Here is a 21,703-nt window from a genome sequence, read left to right on the forward strand (position 1 = left end):
TTTGCTCTTCTTTCTCAAAATTGCAGCAGCTATTCGGGGTCATTTATGGTTCCATATAAATTTTTGAAGTGTTTTTTCTATGTCTGTGAAATATGCCACTGGTACTTTGATAGGTATTGCACTGAATCTGTAAATTGCTTTGGGTAGTATGGACATTTTGATGATGTTAATTCTTCCAATCCCTGAACACGGTATATGTCTCCATTTGTTTGTGTCTTCCTTGATTTCTTTCCTGAGTGTTATGTAGTTTTCTGAATACAGGTCTTTTACCTCTTCAGTTAGGTTTATTCCTAGGTATTTTATTTTTCTTGTTGCTATATCAAATGGGATTTTTTTCTTGATTTCTGCTTGTGATGTTTCATTGTTGGTATACAAAAATGCCTTTGATTTCTGGATATTGACTTTGTATCCTTTGGTTTTGCCAAATTTATGTAATAGATTCAGCAGTTTTTTGTGGAGTCTATTGAATTTTATATGTACACTATCATGTCATCTGTAAACAATGACAGTTTTGTTTCCTCTTTTCCTATTTGAAAGCCTTTTAGTTCTTTTTCTTGTCTGATCGCTGTGGTTAAAACTTCCAGTACTATATTGAATAGAAGTGGTGAAAGTGGACAGCCTTGTCTTGTTCCTGATCTTAGTGGAAAAGATTTTAGCTGTTGCCTATTGAGAATGATGTTGGCTGTAGGTCTCTCATATATGGCCTTTATTATGTTGAGGAATGCTCCCTCTATTCCCACTTTGCTGAGTGTTTTTTATCATAAATGAGTGCTGTACCTTATCAAATGCTTTTTCTGCATCTGTTAATATGACCATGTGATTTTTGTCTTTTCTTTTGTTTATGTGATGTTTTACATTTACTGATTTGTGATACAGGGTATGAACTTCCCTCTCAGGACTGCCTTCATTGTGTCCCATGAGTTTTGAGTTGTTGTGAGCTCATTTTCATTTGTTTCCAGAAACTCTTTCATTTCTTCCCTAATTTCATTCTTGACCCATTCATTGTTTAATAGCATGTTATTCAATCTTCATGATTTTAGGTGCTTTGGTTTTTGTTCCTTGGGGTTGGTTTCTAGATTCAATTCCTTGTGGTTGGAGAAAATGCTTGATATGATTTCAGTTTTCTTGAATTTTTTGAGGCTTGTTTTGTGTCCTATCACATGGTCGATCTTTGAAAATGTTCCATGTGCATTTGACAAGAATGTGTATTTAGCTTCTTTGGGATGAGAGGTTCGATATATATCAGTTAAGTCCATTTCTTCTAGGGCATTGTTCAATGCCATATCTTTGTTGATATTTTGTTTGGAAGATCTGTCCATTTTTAACAGCAAGGTGTTAAAATCCCCTACTATAATTGTGTTCCTGTCAATATCTTTCTTGAAGTCCTCTAAGATTGTCTTTATGTATTTGGGTGCTCCTATGTTGGGTGCATATGTATTTACAATATTTATGTCTTCTTTGTGGATTTTTCCCTTGAGTATTATGAAGTGACCTTCTGAGTCTCTCTTAATGGCCCTGTTTTTTAAAGTCTATTTTATCTGATATGGATATTGCTGCCCCAGCTTTTTTTCCCTGTCCATTTGCTTGGAAAATTTGTTTCCAGCCCTTCACTTTCAGTCTGTGTAGGTTTTTTGTCCTGAGGTGGGTCCCTTGTAGGCAGCATATATGTGGATCATGTTTTCTTATCCATTCAGCTATTCTATGTCTTTTGATTGGAGTATTTAATCCATTTACATTTAAGGTTATCATTGATAGGTACTTCTTCATTGCAATTTTCGCACCTGTGTTTCTCTGTCTCTCCCTCTCTCTCTCTCTCCCTCTCTCTCTCTCTTCCTTCCTTTCCTTAAAGCAGTCCCTTTAGCATCTTTTGCAGAGCTGGTTTGGTGGAGGTGTATTCTTTTAGACTTCTTTTGGTCTGAGAAGCTCCTTATTTGGCCTTTTATCTTGATTGAAGCGTGCTGGGTAAAGTAGCTTTGGTTGCAGACCTCTGGTTCTCATTACTTGGAATATTTTTTGCCATTCTCTTCTGGCTTGGAGTGTTTCCACTGAGAAGTCAGCTGCTAACCTTATTGGGGATCCTTCACATTACTTCCTGTTTTTCCCTTGCCACCTTTAAGATTCTCTCTTTGTCTTGGAATTTTGCCAATTTAATTATGATGTGGCTTGAAGTGGGCCTCTTTGGGTTCCTCTTGATTCAGACTCTCTGTGTTTCCTGGATTTGTGGGACTTTTTCTTTCATCAAATTAGGAAAGTTTCCCATCATTACTTTTTCAAATAGGTTTTCTATCCCTTGCTCTTCTTCTCCTCCTTCTGGTATCCCTATTATACAGTTATTATTATGCTTCATGTTGTTCTGCATTTCCCTTAATCCCTCTTCATTCTTTATGAGACTTTTTTCCTTTGCTTGCTCTTTCTGGGTGTTTGTTTCTACCTTGTCCTCCAGCTCACTGATCTGATCTTCTGCTTCATTAAGCCTGCTTTTGATTCCTTCTACTGTGTTCTTGAGTTCAGAAATTGTATTCTTCATTCAAAAGAAGATAAGACTCTTGTTGGGGAAGGAAGGATTGTGAGTTGGATCTAGAATGTAGTGAGCTTGTGGGAGGTCAGATTCTGAGGTAAGGTGAGAGGAAAGGATAAAAAATAGGTGTAGTGTGTGACTGAATAGAGTTAACCACTACAGTAATAGAGTTCAGGAAACTGTGAAGTGGGCTAAGATCTGGGAGGGGTGCTGTATAGTATTTACAATTGTATGGAACAGCTATTATTTACAATAATAATGGAGCAACAATTTTATGACAGAATCTATGTCATCTGGATGAGAAGAATAGGAAGTATAGAACCTTGAGTAGTGTGCTAATGGAACACAAGTGAAATGAAAGACAGTAAACTAACAACACAGTATGAAAGAGAGAACAAGGGAAAACAAACAATACAATTTAACCAGCCAAGCAAAGTAGACTAAACAGAAAGAAGAGGAATAAAAAAATACTAATAAAATGAAAGATGTAAGAATAATGAAAAAATAATAATATAAATATGCAATAACACAGGTTCTCTATAGGGGCACGTGAAATTTGTCTCACTGTCTCAGCTGTTGGGATGATGCCTCTTTGGGTCCAACTTTTGTCTTTTCACAGTTCCAGGTTTTTTTGTCTCACTTGTGGGAACTTAAAAAAAGAAGAAGAAGGAAGGAAGGAAGAAGAGATAAAATGGGAAAGAAAGGAAGAAGGAATAAAGCAAGAAAGAAGGAAAGAGAGGAAAAAGGAGTTGAAAGATGAAAGAAATAAAAATTAAAAAAAATAAAGAAGTACTTTTAAAAAAAGCGCTACTTGTTGGCTTCAAACTGGTCCGACAAGTTTTGCTGGTCTTCCTGGCTGGAGCAAGCTGAGGGGGGATGGGTTTTGCTTTTCTCCCTTCCTGATCCACACTCAGTCAGCGTCCAGCCCAGCTCCCCAGCAGCCTCTGGTCCCTCAGGTTCCACAGGTTCTGACGCACACTCTTCCCAGGGCTATGAGTGTGAGTGCTGGGTGCCTCCCCTCAGGGCTTTGGGTGTGGGTGCCAGGCTCTCCTCAGAGCTCACTCTCCCTGGGGTTACAGGTGTGGATAGGGGGCCTCTCCCAGGGGCTTTGGATGTGGGCTCGGGGCCTTCCATTGAGCACACTCTCCCCAGGTTGTGGGTTTGTGCCCTTGGCCAGGCTGCCTTTGGTCCCTCAGGTTCAGACTGGCACTCTTCCCAGGGCTATGGGAGTGTGTGCAGGACCTTCCATACCACCTCGGGAGTGCTGCCCAGCTGGGTGGGGAGGACGTTGGAATGGCTGCTGCAGGAGAATTCCCCAAACAGTGTCTCTTTTTTCACTTTTTCTTTTTGAGAAATTCCTACTCAAGCCTGCTGCTCCATACAGAGGCCTGGCCTCTCACACAGCCCAATTCCCCAACCAGAACGGGGACTATCCAGGTCAGGGCCCATCACAGCCTAACTCTCAACTCTCCCCAGCCATCATCCACAGACTCTGTAAGTGCCCACAGCCCCTGTGTGTTTGCCACTTAGTCCTTATTCTCCTCTCTGCAACTTCAAGTAACCAGGTCTTTCCCAGTGTGCTCAAACCTTGTTTGGCTGGGGACTGAGCCATTGACCCAGCTCTCTCCCATGAACCCTGTGGCAGAGCCAGCAGGTGCTGCTGGGCCTGGGGCTGCAGCCGCCCTGGTGACTGCACTGGTCCCAGGGACCGTATTGTCCTGAAGCACTCTCCTTATCATCTGGTTTTTCAATGTCCTCTACAATTCTTGGTCTCCTATCTTCATATATTCTGGGGGTACTGTTGGCTATTTGCTCTCTTCCTCTGTAGATTGGCTAGGTTTTTCTCCCATGTGTAGCGGGAAGTGAAATCCACTCCCTCCTACCTCACTGCCATCTTCAGTCTCCTATTTCTTTTTTTAAATATATTTTATTGATTATGGTATTGCAGCTGTCCCATTCTCCCACCCTTTATTCCCCTCTGCCGTTCACACCCTCTCCCACCCACATTCCCCTCCTTTATTTCATGTCCATGGGTCATACATGTAAGTTCTTTGGCTTCCATATTTCCTATACTATTCTTAATCCCTCCCTGTTTATTTTTTACCTACCATTTATGCTACTTATTCTCTGTAACTTTCCCCCTTCCCTTCCCCTCTCACTCCCCTGCTGATAACCCTCCACATGATCTTCATTTCTGTTATTCTGTTCCTGTTCCACTTGTTTGCTTATTTTGTTTTTGTTTTAGGTGTGGTTGATAAGAACTGTGAGTTTGCTGTCATTTTGCCATACACATTTTTTATCTTCTTTTTTATTAGATAAATCCCTTTAACACTTCATATAATAAGGGCTTGGTGATGATGAACTCCTTTAGCTTGACCTTATCTGAGAAGCGCTTTATCTGCCCTTCCATTCTATATGATAGCTTTGCAGAATAGAGCAATCTTGGATGTACGTCCTTGCCTTTCATGACTTGGAATACTTCTTTCCAGCCCCTTTCTGCCTTCAAGGTCTCTTTTGAGAAATCAGTCTTACAGGAACTCCTTTGTAGGTAACTATCTCCTTTTCTCTTGCTGCTTCTAGGATTCTCTCCTTAATTTTAATCTTGGCTAAGGTAATTGTGATGTATCTTGGTGTGTTCCTCTTTGGGTCCAACTTCTTTGGGACTCTCTGAGCTTCCTGAACTTCCCGGAAGTCTATTTCTTTTGCCAGATTAGGGAAGTTCTCCTTTATCATTTGTTCAAATAAGTTTTTAATTTGTTGCTCCTCCTCTTCTCCTTCTGGTCCCCATGTGATTCAGATGTTGGAATGTTTAAAGATGTCCTGGAGGTTCCCAAGCCTCTCCTCATTTTTTTTGAATTTTTGTTTCTTCATTCTGTTCTGGTTGAATGTTTCTGTCTTTCTCCTGGTCCACACCATTGACTTGAGTCCCAGTTTACTTCCCATCACTGTTGGTTCCCTATAGATTTTCTTTTATTTCACTTAGCATAGCCTTATTTTTTTCATCTAATTTGTGACCATATTCAGCTAATTCTGTGAGCATCCTGATTACCAGTGTTTTGAACTGTGCATCTGATATGTTGGCTATCTCTTCATCACTTAGTTGTATCTTTTCTGGAGCTTTGATCTGTTCTTTCATTTGGGCCATTTTTTTTTTTTTTGGTCTTGGCATGCCCAGTAGTAGTAAGGGGCAGAGCTTTAGGTGTTCACCAGGGTGGGGCAATGCATGTTGCTACTTTGTGATGCTGTATGTGGGGAAGGGTCCGAGAGGGAATAATGGCACTTGCTCCACTCTACCAGTTTTCAGTCACTTCCCCTGCTACCCACCAGCAAATTGGGTCCTTCTGGTGTGAATTCCTGGGTGGGTGGTTTGTGTACATTCTAGGACCCTGTGGGTCTCTCCAATGATGGGAGTTTCTCCCGCTGCTGCCTTAACCCTCACCAGTGTTTTCAATCAGAGGTTTTAGGGTTTATTTCCCCAACCTGGAGTCCCGGGTTGTGCAGTGTCTCACTCCCCAGTTGTTCCTCCCAGTTATCTGCATATGAATGTGGGACCACCCACTCCACCAGCCACCACCTCGCTGGGTCCTCCAGCTGCCACCTGGCCAGCCAGCTGCAGACTTTCCCTCTCTGCTCTACAATCCACCCCCTTGCTGGGTCTGCCAGTTGCTGCCTTGCCGGGAGTCCTTTCCTCCCGGCTGCCCGTCCCTGCCCCTCCTACCAGTCTGGATGGATGTTTCTTCTTTAACTCCTTGGTTGTCAGACCTCCATACAGTTCGATTGTCTCTCAGTTCTGGTTGTTTTTTGTTTTTAAATTGTTGTCATCCTTCTTTTGGTTGTGCAAGGAGGCACAGTGTGTATACCTATGCCTCCATCTTGGCCAGAAGACTGATTTATTCCTTGATAAAACAGTTGATTGAGGTATGTTTTTTTAAAAAATATATTTTATTGATTATGCTATTACAGTTGTCCCACTTTCTCCCCTTTCTTCCCCTCTGCCCCCCACCATGCCCTCCCACTCACATTCGTTCCCTCTTAGTTCATGTCCATGGGTTGTATATATAAATTCTTTGGCTTCTACATTTCCTATACTATTCTTAACCTACCCCTGTTTATTTTCTGGCTACCATTTATGCCACCTATTCCCTGTAGTTTTCCCCCATTCTCCTGCTCCCATTACCCACAGATAACCCTACATGTGACATCCATTTCTGTGATTCTGTTCCTGTTCTAGTTGTTTGTTTAGTTCATTTTTGTTTTTGTTTTTATTTTTTAGGTTCAGTTTTTGATAGTTGTGAGTTTGTTGTTATTTTACTGTTCATACTTTTGATCTTCTTCTTTTTCTTAGAGAAGTCCCTTCAACATTTCATATAATAAGGGCTTGGTGATGGTGAAATTCTTTAACTTGACTTTGTCTGGGAAGCACTTTATCTTCCCTTCAATTCTAAATGATAGCTTTGCTGAATAGAGTAATCTTGGATGTAGGTCCGTGCCTTTCAAGACTTTAAATACTTCTTTCCAGTTCCTTCTTACCTGTAAGGTTTCTTTTAAGAAATCAGCTGATAGTCTTATGGGAACTTTTTTGTAGGTAACTATCTCCTTTTCTCTTGCTGCTTTTCAGAGTCTTTCCTTATCTTTAATCTTGGCTAATGTAATTATGATGTGCCTTGGTGTGCGCTTTCTTGGGTCCAACTCCTTTGGGACTTTCTGAGCTTCCTGGACTTCCCAGAAGTCTATTTCCTTTGCCAGATTGGGGAAGTTCTTCTTCATTATTTTTTTCAAGTATGTTCTCAATTTCTTGCTTTTCTTCTTCTCCTTCTGTCACACCTATGATTCATATGTTGGAGTATTTAAAGATGTCCCAGAGGTTCCTAAGCCTCTCCTCACTTTTTTGAATTCTTGTTTCTTCATTCTGTTCTGGTTGAATGTTTCTTTCTTTCTTCTGTTCCAAACCATTGATTTGAGTCCTGTTTTCCTTCCCTTTATGGTTGGTTCTCTGTACATTTTCTTTTATTTCACTTTTCACAGCCTTTACTTTTTCCTCTATTTTGCAACCATACTCAACCAATTCTGTGAGCTTCCCAATTACCAGTGTTGGAACTGTACATTTGGTAGGTTGGCTGTTTCTTCATTGCATAATTCTATTTTTTCTGGAGCTTTAATTTTTTCTTTCATTTGGGCCATATATTTTTGTCTCAGTGAACCTGTTATGTAGTAAGAGGCAGAGCCTTAGGTATTTGCCAGGTGGGGCAACCCACATCACTTTGTTGTGATGCTGTATGTGGGAGAAGGGTCAAAGAGGGAACAATGCCACTTACTTGGCACTCGACAGGCTTTCAGTCACTTTCGCTGCTACCCACAAGCAAATTGGGGCCTCTGATTCTGATTCCCGGGTGAGTATGAGTATGTTCTAGGATCCTATGTGTCTCTCCAACGAACTCTCCTGTTAGGCTGGGATTTTCTACTACTGCCTTAACCCTCAAATTTTTTTCAATCAGACGTTTTGAGGCTTAATTTCCCCATGCTGGAACCCTGGGTTGTGCAGTCTGTCTTGCTCCCCAGTTGTTCCTCCTAGTTTATCTGCACACCAGTGTGGGACCACCTGCTCCACTAGCTGCTGCTTTGCCTGACCCATCCTCTAGCCACCACCTTTCCATGAGTCCTCTCCATGCAGCTGCCCATGTCCGCTCCTCCTACTGGTCTGGATGAATGTTTCTTCTGTAACTCCTTGGTTGTCAGACTTCCATACAGTTTGATTTTCTGTCAGTTCTGGTTTTTTTTTTTTATTGTTTTTCAGGTATAGTTTTCTGCCTTTTACTCCCAGCCCAGCCCACCCTCTGAACCTTCCCCACCTCCCTCCCATTTCCATCCCCCCTTGTTTTTGTCCCCGTGTCCTTTATACTTATTCTTGTAAACCCTTCCCTTTTTCCCCTGAAATTCCCTCTTGTCTCCCCTCTGGTCACTGTCATCCTGTTCTCTATTTCAGTGTCTTTGGTTATATTTTGCTTGTTTTTTGTTTTTAAATTTGTTGTTGTTCTTCTTTTGGTTGTGTGAGGGGGCATAGTGTATCTACCTATGCCTTCATCTTGGCTGGAAGTAATGATTGAGGTATGGCTGACATACAAAAAGCTCAACATATTTAGTGTGTACAACTTGATGTATATGGAGATAAGTATACAACTGGAAACCATCACCATAACCTATGCCTCACCTCCAAAAGTTTACTTTCACTTTACTAATTATTAATTTTGTGGTAAGAACACTTAACATAAGACCTAATCTCTTAGCAAATTTTTAACTATAAGCACTATGCTGTATTTAGGTCTCTAGGGCTTATTCGTCTTGCTTAACTGAAACTCCATACCTTTGGCACATACCCCTGTTTCCTCCTTTCCCAGCTCCTGGCAACCACTATTCTACTCTTTGCTTCTTGAGTTTAACTACTGTAGATATCTCATATAAGTAGAATCAGGCAGCATATGTCATTATGTGTCTGGCTCATTTTGTGTCTGGCTTGTGTCCTCTATGTTCATCCATGTTGTAACAAATGGCAGGATTTTCTTTTTAAGGGTGAGTAATATTCCATTGTATGTATATACAACATTATTTTTATCCAATTGTCCAAACCAGTGGACAATTTAGATTGTTTCCATATCTTGGCTATTGTGAATCATGCTGCAATGGACATAGGGGTGCAACTATCTCTTTAAGATCCTCATTTAATTTCCTTGGGATATATAACCCAAAGTGGGATTGTTGATCACATGGTAGTTTTATTTTAAAAATTTTGAGGAACATTCACACTGTTTTTTTGCAGTGGCTATAACAATTTACATTCCCACCAATAGTGCACATGAGTTCCAATTTCTCTACATTCTTGCTAAAACTTACCTTTAAAGAAAAATAATGAGTGTGAGGTGATATACCATGGTTTTGATTTGCATTTTCCTGCTATTAAGTGATTTCAGTACCTTTTCATATGCCTGTTGGCCATTTGCATATCTTCTTTAGAGATATATTTATTCTGTTCTTTTATAAATCAGCTTACTTGCTTTTTTTTTGTTATTGAGTGGTAGGAATTTCCTATCTATTTGGACATTAACCCTTCGTCAGATGTATGATTGCAAATATTTTTTCCCATTCTGTATGTTGCCTTTTCATTCATTTATTCATGCATTCATTAACAAATATTTGTTGAGCACCTGTTCTCCAGGCACTATCCAAGCAGTGTGGGTAGAGCAGTGAATGAAGCAAAGTCCCTTTCCTCCTTTCCCTGATGGAGCTTACTTTAGAGGGTGGGATAGTAGACAACAACAACAACAAAAGTAAATATTGCTATGTCAGGATTATGGAGGAAAGTAAAGCAGAGTATAGAAGACAAGGAGGAAAGTGTGTATGCCATATAGGATGGTCAGAGGAGAACTTTCTGATAAGGTGGCAGTTGAGTAGAAGCCTAAAAGAGACACGAAGGTGTGGCTTACAGAATCCTGGAGGAAGAACATTCCAGAGAAGGACACATATGTGCAAAGGCCCTGAGGCATGAGCATGCTTAGGGGCCAGGGGTGCCAAAGCAGAGAGTTAGGAGAAGATTAGGAGAAGATGAGCTCAGAGACAAAATGGAAGGTGGTCAGATCACATATGGCTTTGTGGGCCACTGGGGAGGACTTGGAATTTTTCCTGAGTAAGCTGGCATTTGAGCAGGTGAATGATATGACCTGATTTCATTTTGACAGGACCATTATGTCTGCTGTGTGTGTTGGGGCTGGGGCAAGGATGGGAGCAGATGGACCAGTTAGAAAGCTGCTGTGACAAGCCAGGTGAGAGACAAAGGGGTCATGGGCCAGACAGAGAGTGAGCTCTGAAGGTAGCAAGAAGTGGGTGGATTCTCTTTATACTGTAAAAAAGGAATCAATGGGGTTTTTTAATAAATTGGATGTGGAGAATCAGAGAAAGCGGAAAAATAACTATACATTCCTTAACTGTCATTCCACTGTTCTGTATTGATGTGCAAATAATAGAAGAGCAGCTTGATGTCTCCAATCATGTTACCTATGTGATGCCATCTCCTCCTGGGCAGAATAAGGTAGCACTGGCTCAAATCCATACTTAGCAGCTTTTCCCCACTGTAACTTTATCTCTCTGAGCCATTTCTTCATCTATTAAATTGGACAATGATATTCACAGTGCCTCCATCTGAGTGTTTTGGTGTGAATTAAGTGTGATTACTTATATAATGGGTACAACCTAGAAGTTAGTCCTTAATCTGTTTTGGAGTCCTACAGGCATGTGCTTTGATCATAGGATGGAGTCCTTTCCTTGAAGTCCCTGTAACCCCAGTAAAAGTTCTTAAGATCAGAAATCAAAGACCCAGAACTAGATGAAAAGGCAGCCATGGCCATAACTGCTGCACTTGGTTAAGTCATTCAGGCCTTTAGCCTCAGTTTACTCACCTATGAAATGGGGAGAATAATAACATCCTTGTAGGGTAGCTGAGAGGATTAAATGAGGTGACACACGTACTGAGCACAGGACTGTTCCTCAATCACAGCTGCTTCTTTTCTCCTCCTTCCAAGCTATTGCTGTTTGCTGCCAAGCACCTGCATTGGGATTTGCCCTCACACTTCATGTCTGCTCCAGGTTATAGAAAATTACATTCTTGTCCTCTCTCATATGGGGCTGCAGCTTGTTCTGGGGCTGGGGATTTAATGTCTTTGCAAATTGCTTGATTCTGACATTTACTGTCCTCTACATGTCCTGGGCTGGCTCCCGTGCAAAGAGATAGCTGCAGGCTTTGTTCTGAGCAGAAGCTATGTGCACTGAAGCCTGTTCATGGGGCATATGTGAGAGGAAGGACTGGCATTTGTTTTTGAAGTCACCAAAGTGTCAGTAGAGAGTCCCATCATTCTCTTTCATCTGGGATGTGGTACCTGGTCTCTCAAGTTCACAATTGCTTCTTTCAGTCCTTTTTCCACGCAGCTGCCAGAGGCCCTGGGGATTGTTTAAAATATCCTATCATATCATGTGACTGTTCAGAACCTTTCAGTGGCTTCTTCTGGTCTCAGGATAAACACAAAACCCTTCCCAGAGCTCACAGTGTTGTCTTAAAACATCTTCCTTCTCATTCTCCCAAGCCACAACTGGTCTGCCCTTTGCAAGTTGATTTGCATTCTTCCTTTCACCACAGATCTTCCCATATGCTAGTCTATCTTTGGGTAGAGATGTATCGGGCACCTAGAGTCTGAGAGAAAGGCACAGTCAATAAGGTTAGGTAGGACATTTGCACTGCCACCATATGAGATTTAAAACAAAATAATGATAGGCTGCAACATATTCTTTTGTTTTTGAAAATTGCACACATTTATGTTATGCTGAACTGAATTAGTTCTCTAGTTTGCTTGTTATTACTCTTTCTTTAACTTTTTCTTACTCATTCTCTTTTACTCTCTGTCTCTCTGGGTCCCTAAACTTGTACTTAGTTTCCAATTGGAGTCAAGCTTTCGAGACAAAGGAAGAAAAAATTTAAAAAGAGCAGAGCATAGAGTATTCAAAGAAGACTGGATAACTCTGGAACACGACCACCACCACCACCACCACCATCATCATCATCATCATCATTTTTTATATAATAATAACAGTAATGGAAAATTACCCATTATTGGCTATATAAAATGAAGCAGGCCTTTGCCTGCATTATTCTCAGAACTCTTTACAGAAATACTATTACCCCCATTTTAGAGCTAAGAAAAGCTAAAACTCAGGTTGTGTTGCTGCCCAAGGTCTTATAGCAGTTAGGGATAGAATCTGCATTCAGATCAACTGACCCCAAAGCCTAGTCTCAATCCAAAGCTGGCTTTGACATAAGCTATTGGGTTTCTTGGGCCAGGAGGTCCCTCTAGTATTTTAGTATCTAGGAATACTAAAGGACTATCTAGGAATACCAAACAGAAGCCAGTAAAATGGGCCTCATGATACCTAGGCATGATGGCTCTCCTCTCTGTACCCCACAAAGGCAGGGGAGTCACTTTCACCTGGAGCCTCAGTTTGCAAGACTAGAGGACTCCCAGATACACATCTGAGTTGATGGCCTTGAATATTGCTAAGCAACAAATAGAGGAGCTCAGGTCAAGCCTGGGGTGTGTCAGTTTCCTAGGGTCACTCAAACAAATGAAAACAAACTAGGAGGCTCAGTACAACAGAAACTTAATCTCTCCCAGTTCAGAAGGCTAGAGGTCTTAAATCAAGGGGTCAGGTGAATTGATTACTTCTGGAGGCTGGGAGGGAGAATTAAGTCCATGCTTTTCTCCTAATTTCCTTGGTCTTTTCTGGCTTGTAGATATATCACTTCAATTTCTGCCTCCATCATCACATGGCATTCTCATTGTGTGTCTCTGGGTCCAAACTTCTTATTCGTATAAGGACACTAATTATTGGATTAGGACACATCTTACTCTAAAATGACTTCATTTTAACATAATTATATCTGCAAAGACCCTATTTCCAAATAAGGTCACATTTGCGGGTTAGCTAGTGTTTAAGACTTCAGCATGTCTTTTTGGGAGACACAATTCAATCCACAAAAAGGGAGCAATAGGAATGGTTGTAGCATTCACCTCAAGCCATGTGGAGTGACCACAGAACCCAAATAAAACGGTAGCCATGGCTGCTATGAATGCAGCTTCATAACAACTTCCCATCTCTTTTTAATCAAATGGCCATCTGAAGCACTCCTATGTAGAAATTCCAGAGGCTTAAGAGGAAGAGAGAATTTGGGGCAGTTTTAGTTTAATAAAAGAAGCAGCAAATGGAGGTGTAGGAGAAAGATTGGAATCACAGCCACTGAGGTGCCCTGCCCACATTTCCTTCCAGGAGAGCCTGCTGTGAAGAGCATGGCTAGCAGACAGCCTCCAGCTGCTGCACCTTTGGATCCACCCCAGTGTTCACGCTGAGGCCATGATCTCCTGGTCTCTGCTTGGTCAGTGACTAAGTGGGGCAACGGTACTAGTGCCAGCCTATCCTGCCAGCACAGGGTTTGTCCAGTAGACCACACATGCTTGGAAGCACTTCACTGGTTTGGCCAAGCCTTTCTCCAAGCCACACTGCAGGCTGAGGGTGTTCTTAACCACCTTTCCTTCCCTCCCTCCCTCCCTCCCTCCCTCCCTCCCTCCCTCCCTTCCCTTCCTTCCTTCCTTCCTTCCTTCCTTCCTTCCTTCCTTCCTTCCTTCCTTCCTTCCTTCCCTCTTCCCTTTACTAGTGTCAGATCAGCATCATGGTCTGAAGGCTCTCTCCATCTACTCCTCCTTTTCCTTTATCGTTCATTGGCATTTCTCCCAATAAATCTAGTTCCAACTTGACATATGCTTCTCAGTGGACCCAAACAGACACAAGCAAAAAATGAGAATAGAGATAAGAATATTGAATCTTTTGGGAACCTCTGACTCTGAAACTCAAGAATTTCAGCCCTCACGTTTGTATAACCACATAGATGCATAGACTTGTACTCTTTAGGAGGGTGTATTGCAGATGACATAGAAGTTGGCTAGTTGACTGGCTACTCCACAGCCATTCCCACCACCACCTTGCCTCTTTCTGCTGTAGAGCCTGGAAAAGTTCTATAGTCATTTCCTGGTCTTTTTGCATCGAGGATTGCTTTTCTACCTCTCTCTCCCCTTTTTTCATCCTTAGACTTGGACAAGATGCTTAGGTCCTGGGCAGCCATTTGTGAATACAAGATAATCATGAAGGAAAAACTCAGAAAATCACAGAGACCCCAGCTCTGGCATAATCAGATCACTGATAGAACACCAGCATCTGCTTACCTCTGGACTTCCTTTTACATAAGAAAAATAAACCCTTATCCGTGTAAGCCATGGTGTATCACTTGCAAGTGTCATACCATGGCTTACAGAGATAAGGGTTTATTGTGGGAAAAGGGCTGAGGAAATACCAACAGTATCTCTTGGTGACACAGAATTTCACAGGCAGAAAGGCCAGCAAGTGCCCAGATTCCTGTTGACTCAGCCTCCCATGGAGAAGTGTCCCTGGGCTGGGAGCACCTGGATGCACTGTAGAATTGAGAAATAATCTCCTGTCTGTTTTTATAGGGGTGAATGAGAGATTTGGGCTTCATTTGTCTCATCTACTTTATCTAATGAGTAGGAAGAATCAAGAGACAACAGAGGGTATGACAGTGAGAGTTTGTAGGAAAAACTATAAAGCATTACTAACCAAGAGAGAGTAGGTGGGACCCCCAGGGGGATGGTCCTGAGAATATCTAGAAAGGGAAAGCACAAAGGGAAACAGGGCCCAACTACTCACTCGTGTGTCATTAAGGAGTTAATCTTGCTTTCTATGTTAAAAAAATTCAAGTCCACTTTCCATATCCTCCCAAAAGCCTTTATCTCCATCAGCTGAATGTGAATCACCCCCACATTCCAAGTGCAATTGGGTGTCATGTTCTTTAGTTAATATCAGTAGTAGTAACACTTGAGCACTTAAAAAAGCCCAAGTAATTATATATCTGTTTTCTTCTCTCTTATCATTTGCACGTAACAAAGGCACCTGCCACATTAATTGTGCCCTTTTAATAAACATCTCCAGCCAACCAACCAAAAAATGTGTTTTGGGGAAAAAGATGTGTGTTGGAAGTTAGGGTTTCATTTATACATCAGATCTCCAGATTCTCCTTGAGTCCAGTGATGTACTCATTCATATGAGGCTGCCAAACTTTCACCCAGATCATCAGGGAAGATGATTTGTTGAACTTAAAAGTAAAAAAAGAGAGAGAGAGAGAAAGTAATCCTTAGAAAAGGAGAATCTAGAAAGAAGTTAACTAAACCTCCTTGCCTGGTGTTCAAGGTCGTAGCATCATACTGAGGATGAGGTTTCTTGAAAAAAAATAGAAAAAAAAAGTGCTCGTTCACAGCTGTATTTAGGCATTGTGAAATAGTCCTTGACAGTTTCTTTCTATTTACACATAGAAATATACTATAGAGTAAAGGGCATACATTTTAAAGGTTTGATTCCTTTAAAATGTTTTCATTTTAAAACATATAAAACCTAAAATTTGCCATTTTAAGTGTAAAAGACAGTGGCATTATTGGCAATTAAAATGTTGTACAACCATCACCACTATTTCCAAAATTTTTCATCACCCCAAACAGAAACTCTAAAATCATTACACTTGGTCAATTTTCCCATACATCTACAATGTGTAGCCAAAATCCAGACTGAGATATAGAACATTTCTAGCTTCTAGTAGGCTCCTTGGCCTCCTTCCCTGAGGTAGCTTCCCAGAGGTAACCACCATTCTGACCTCTATCTCCATGGATTAGTTTTTCTGGAAAATTCATATAAATGGAAGCAAAGAGTATCTGGCTTTTTGTGTCTGACTTCTTTCACTCAGTAATACCCATGACATTGATCCATGTTGTTGCATGTGTTTGTCATTTGTTAACTTTTATAGCTATGTAATGTTTTATTATGTGAATATATCACAACTTATTTTCTTTCTTTATTCATTCTCCTATGAACAACAAACATTTGGGTTGTTTTAGGTTTGGGGCTATTATAGATAAAGCTTATGTGAAGAGTATTGTGTAAATCTTTTAGGGAAACATGGGTATTCCTTCTCTTTGGCTATTGTGTTACTCTGCTAAAGTTGCCATTACAAAGTACTGCAGACTGGGCAGCTTAAACAACAGAAATTGACTGTCTCACAATTCTGAAGCATGAAAGTCAAAGATCAAGGTGTTGGCAGAGTTGGTTTCTTCTGAGGCCTCCCTCCTTGGCTTGCAGTTGGCCTTCTACTCCCTGTGTCTTCACATGGTCTCTCTTTACATGTCTGTGTCCTAATCTCTTCTTCTTATAAGGATGCCAATCAGATTACATTAGGGTCAATACCAATGATCTCATTTAACCTTGATTACCTGTTTAAAAACCCTGTCTCAAACATAGTCATATTTTGCAGTATTGGGAATTAGGACTTCAACAGAGGTATTATGGGGGGACCAATTTAGCCCTTAGAAGCTATGTATTTAAAAGTGGCATCACTCAGTCATAGGTGGGGCATGCCACTTAGTGTTAACAGATATTTCCAGTTCTCCAATGTTAAGTAATTGTACCAATTGAAGTTCCAGCAGCAGTGTGTGAGAGCTTCGATTCCTCCATGTCCTTGAGCATACGTGATGTTGTCAGTCTTTTCATTTTAGTCATTTTGGTGGGAGAGTGGCAGTGTCTTATTATGATTTCTCAGAAAATTATTGAACAAGTAACTTAGTGTCTGATTTGGTACCTCCCCTCTAGTTTGTGTACTATCAGAACATATTTTGTGATTGTACCTTGGAAGCTGTTTAGCTCACAAAGATTCCTGTGGTGTGTTTGTCTACTCAATGCTGGGAAATGATGCAGAAATTGTGGATGATCTAAATTTACATCTTTATATGTTTATGTGAAATTTCTAAAACTTCTCAATTAGTGTGTGTTACTTTTCTAAGAAAAACAAACAAACATTTTAAAGAGGAAGGTGAAAACATCTGCTTGGGCATCCATAGTAGAGGTGAGTCTAGGGTGCAATTTTCAGTATGATTTTTGACTGGTTGTCTTTTTAAAAAAATTTTTTTAGAGAGGAAGGGGAAAGAGAGAAGGAGAAACACTAATTTGTTGTTCCACTTATTGACACATTCATTGGTTGCTTCTTGTTTGTGCTTAACTGGGGGTTGAAACTGCAACTTTGTTGCATCAGGATAACTTTTTAAAAAAATTTTATTTATTTATTTTTAGAGAGAGGGGAAGGGAGGGAGAAAGAGAAGAAGAGAAACATCAACACGTGGTTGCTTCTCACACACCTCCTACTGGGGACCTGGCCTGCAACCCAGGAATGTGTCCTGACTGGGAATCGAACCAGGGACCCTTTGGTTTGCAGGCTGGCACTCAATCCACTGAGCCACACTAGCCAGAGCCAGGATGACATCCTAACCAACTGAGCTGCCCAGCCAGGTTTTCTTTTTCAAGGATCTCACTCATCAGAGAGCACTGGGATCACCCACCTGATATTGGGGAAGCTTCAGGAAGAATACAGAAGATGAGGCTTGATTGTTTGAGCTGTTTGCTCTTATGTATAGGTGTGAATGTATTTGTGTATACACATACACATCATTTTTCTTGTAAGATCTGTACCAGATGTTATGCTAAGAACCTTCCCAGCAATCTTCACAGAGTCTTGATAAGATTGGTAGTAGTATATTATCAACAATAATATAATAATTATCATATTATTATTTATTGATTGTCAGAGAGGTTAAATGCCACATAACTTGTAAATGGCAGAACTAAATGTCTGAACTCAGCTCCACCTTACTTATTCATGGACATCTTACTGCCTCCCTGATGAGCCCAAGTCTTCCACATGCTTTATCTGCAGGATCTCCAACACTGTAACAACACAATGCTGTCCAACACAGTGCAGTAAGGTGGCTGTTATTAAGGCCCATTTTAAGGATGAAGAAACAAAAATACTTGCTCAAGGTCATATAGTTAGTTGACAGAGATAGGATTCTAATCCAGTTGGTATGGCCCCCAATTCCATGATTGCTATTATTACTAATATTATTTCAAATCTATCAAGCTCTGGTATGACAAAAGCTGGTTTTGCACTATTCTTGAGGGACAGGTTTACCCTCCAGGCAGTTCTCCTTGCATCAAGCTGAAATTGCTCTCCTTTCAACTTCACCCAATTGCTTCCAATCCACAACCCAGTGTTTAGCACTTAATTGCACCTTGTCTTCTATTATGCACTAATTGTCTCCTGTGGCTCCTCCCTTTTCCCAGGTTCACCTGCTAACTCTTGGAGTGCAGAGACCAAGTCTTATAGGCTGAACACCTTGCAGAGTGGCAGAATAGAGCTTATTAAATAAATACTTGCTGATGGAAAGTTCCCACCAGGATTTCCACTGGGGCCTCATCCCAGGTGTATGGAAGACCATGTGGGAAGATCACAAGGGATTTGCAGTTTAAATATGCTTACAGTTTGTGTACTCCCTCAACAGACTGTGCAATCAACACTTAACTGTTTTTACATTTAAAATAATATTGCTCCCCTGAAGCCTATAATTTCTTCACCTCTCTCTTCTTTATTTCTTTGATACTGTGTACATATCAAATCAGGAACTGGGGAGTTTACACCTTATGTGTAAAGTGAGTAGAGCTGTAAGAGAGGGTCAGAGTCAGGTTGCCTTGTTCAAATTCGTCTTTTCAAGAGTGATTGTTGCTTGTGTTTGCCAGTGCCCTCAAACACAATTACCCACTCCTACAATACTTTGTTTCTGTCTCCTGCACCATGTATCTTAGCTAGAAATTAGTCAGAATTCTTTCCTTTTTAAGTGGCGGGAACCCTACCTAAAGCAGTTTAAACAGAGAAATAGAATTTGAATTCAACAGCTTTGGCTTCTGTAACTGAACAGCCTGGGGGCTTGGGCCAAGGCTGGATCTAGAAATGGAAATGACATCTGAAGAGATCTTCAGAACCTCTCTTTCCTTTCCCCCACTCTAATTACAATACCAGCAGAAAGAGCTTTACTTGCTTAACAGATGAAGTCAAAATGTCAAGACTGTGTCTTATTGGCCTGAAATGGGTCACATGACCACCCTTAAACCAGCTGCTATTGTTGGAGAAAATGTACTGATTAGCTAGTTCTTGAGTGAAGCTCACCAACAAATCATGTGGTCTGAGTGGGGGAAAAGTTTTCCAAAGAGACATCTGGGGGCTTCTTTTAGAGGAAGTGCAGACACAGCTTCCCACCACCAGTAGGTCCTGTATAGGTCTGTCTCTCTTCCTAATCTGGGGCTCCTGTTAGGCAGGAAGTTGGGAGACTTCTCGAGAAACTGAACATATAAAGGGGAAGGAAAAATAAATCTTCAAGGCACTAGAGAATCCTTCCTTTCTCCACTGTTTATCTAGTGACAAATGTTGGGATGACAATGATGAGCAAAGGCAGACATGATCCCTGCCTGCCTGGGGCTTAAAGTCTTGTTGGCAAGGCAGAATACACACAAATGACTTTAATACAGAGCAATGTGCATTATACTAGATGTGCAAACAAAGATTCTTGCTTACAGTCTAGAACACTGAAAATGATAGAAGGGTAATGAAATAACATCTTCTATTTTTTCATAAAACTCTTTTAAACACCTTCACAGCAATGCCTAGGATAGTAGATAAAATGTTCCCCCCACTTATAGAGAGGGAATGGAGACTCTGGAACAGAAACACACCTACCATGTGCCAGTAACCAGCAACACTATGTGCTTTAATGTAGATAACCCTATTTTTACTAATCTTCCCAATAGCCTTGTAATATGCAATCTCATTTCACAAATGAAATAACAAATCAGAGGTGAACAAATGGAGGAACGGGGGCCCCAAGCAGGTTGATGTCCAGGTAAGTGACTTAGTGTCACACAAAATCCAAGGCTAGGTCAGAACCCACTGCCCGATCCAGATCCAGTGCTTGTTCCTCAAACACACTGGCTGCCCTCCTCTGCCCTTAAAATATGTTCCTCATCGTGGGTCACTCTGATCAGTCATTAGGCAATGGCTTTTGCAACTGGGCAAATAGCTGTAGGCAGGCTTGGCCCAGAGGAAAGAAAAAGGTCCCCTTTCTGCTCTTCTTGACAGAACCTAAAGCCCTGACCCCAAAATGCCAGCCTCCTTTTCCCTGTAAGGTATTTCTGTCCACTCTATTACTCATTGCTAACCCTGTTCTAGAAGCTGGGTAGTGAGGGTGACAGTGGCACACAGCCAGCCCCACCAGGGCTTGGCTGGGTGTGTGTGGTAGCCGAGATCTGGCCTATTTTGCACATGTAATGAGCAAAGATCTGCTTGCTATTCTGCTGGTATGTGTGAGAGAAAGGGAAGGGTCAGAATAATTCCAACATTTTTTGTCTGAACAACTAGAAGTTGTCATTTACTAAGATAGGGAGACTTTGGCTAAAGCAGATTTTCGGGCAGGGTAGAGTCAGAGTTTAGTTTTGTATCTGTTAAGTTAAAGATTCTTTTTTTTTTAAAGATTTTATTTGTTTATTTTTAGAGGGGAAGGGAGGGAGATAGACAGAGAGAGAGAGAAACATCAATGTGCGGTTGCTGGGGGTTATGGCCTGCAACCCAGGCATGTACCCTGGCTGGGAATCAAACCTGGGACACTTTGGTTCCCAGTCTGCGCTCAATCCACTGAGCTACACCAGCCAGGGCAAGTTAAAGATTCTTATTAGACACCTAAGAGGAGATATTAAGAGGCAAATGGATACAGAAAGAGGATGGGGCTGGAGATGACAGTGTGAAGTTTGTTATCATAGAGACAGTATTAAATGCCATGGGATAGCTGAAACTATTAGTGAGTGTGACTATAGAGAAAATAAGTTCAGGAACAGCCCTGGATTACTCCGACCTTGGAGGACAGGAGGATAAAAAAAACTAGCAAAAAAGATTGAGAAGGCATGGTTAGCAGGTTGATGATAACCAATAATTAAGTCATGGAGGCTAAGTGAAGAAGGCATTTCAAGAAGGAGGAAGGAATTGATTATATCAAACAGTGCTGTTAAATTGGGCTAGATTAGGACTAAAGATTTCCCTTGGTTTTAACACATGTCATATTATTTGTGACTTTGGCAGGAGTAGCGTAGTGGGGAAAAAACTCAGGGGAGAATGGGAAGGATACAAATGGAGAGACATTTTTTACAATAAAGGAGATGATTTTTCTCAAGATGAAAATTCTCAAGATGAAGTATAATGTTAGCATGTTTGTCCTCTGCTGAGAATGATAGAGCAGAGAGGGACAATTTTATGATCAAAGAAAAAGAAAATTGGGCAGTTGCAGGAATAGTGTCCGTGAGTAGTCTGGAGAAGATGGATTCAGTGGATACCTGAGTATTTGGTCTTAGAGTCCAAGCTCCCATTCTGCCATGTGGCCTCTCCCTACCATGATGAACTCTTGACTTCTCTCCTCTGAACCCTCCAAACTTCCTGAAAAATCTTTCTGTCTGAGAGAACAAAGCCTAGGACAGAGCCCTTGCTATTTCTGCTACTGAAAACCATGAATTAGAGAGAAGAGAGAAATAGGAGGTGACAGAAGACTTTGTCTGAGGTGCTGAATGTAGGTGTATGTATTGTGTGTATTTTTAGCATGTTTGCCAAAT

The sequence above is a fragment of the Phyllostomus hastatus genome, unplaced genomic scaffold (assembly GCF_019186645.2).
Source record: "Phyllostomus hastatus isolate PE091 unplaced genomic scaffold, TTU_PhHast_1.1 phas_contig_173, whole genome shotgun sequence".
Lineage (NCBI taxonomy): Eukaryota > Metazoa > Chordata > Mammalia > Chiroptera > Phyllostomidae > Phyllostomus > Phyllostomus hastatus.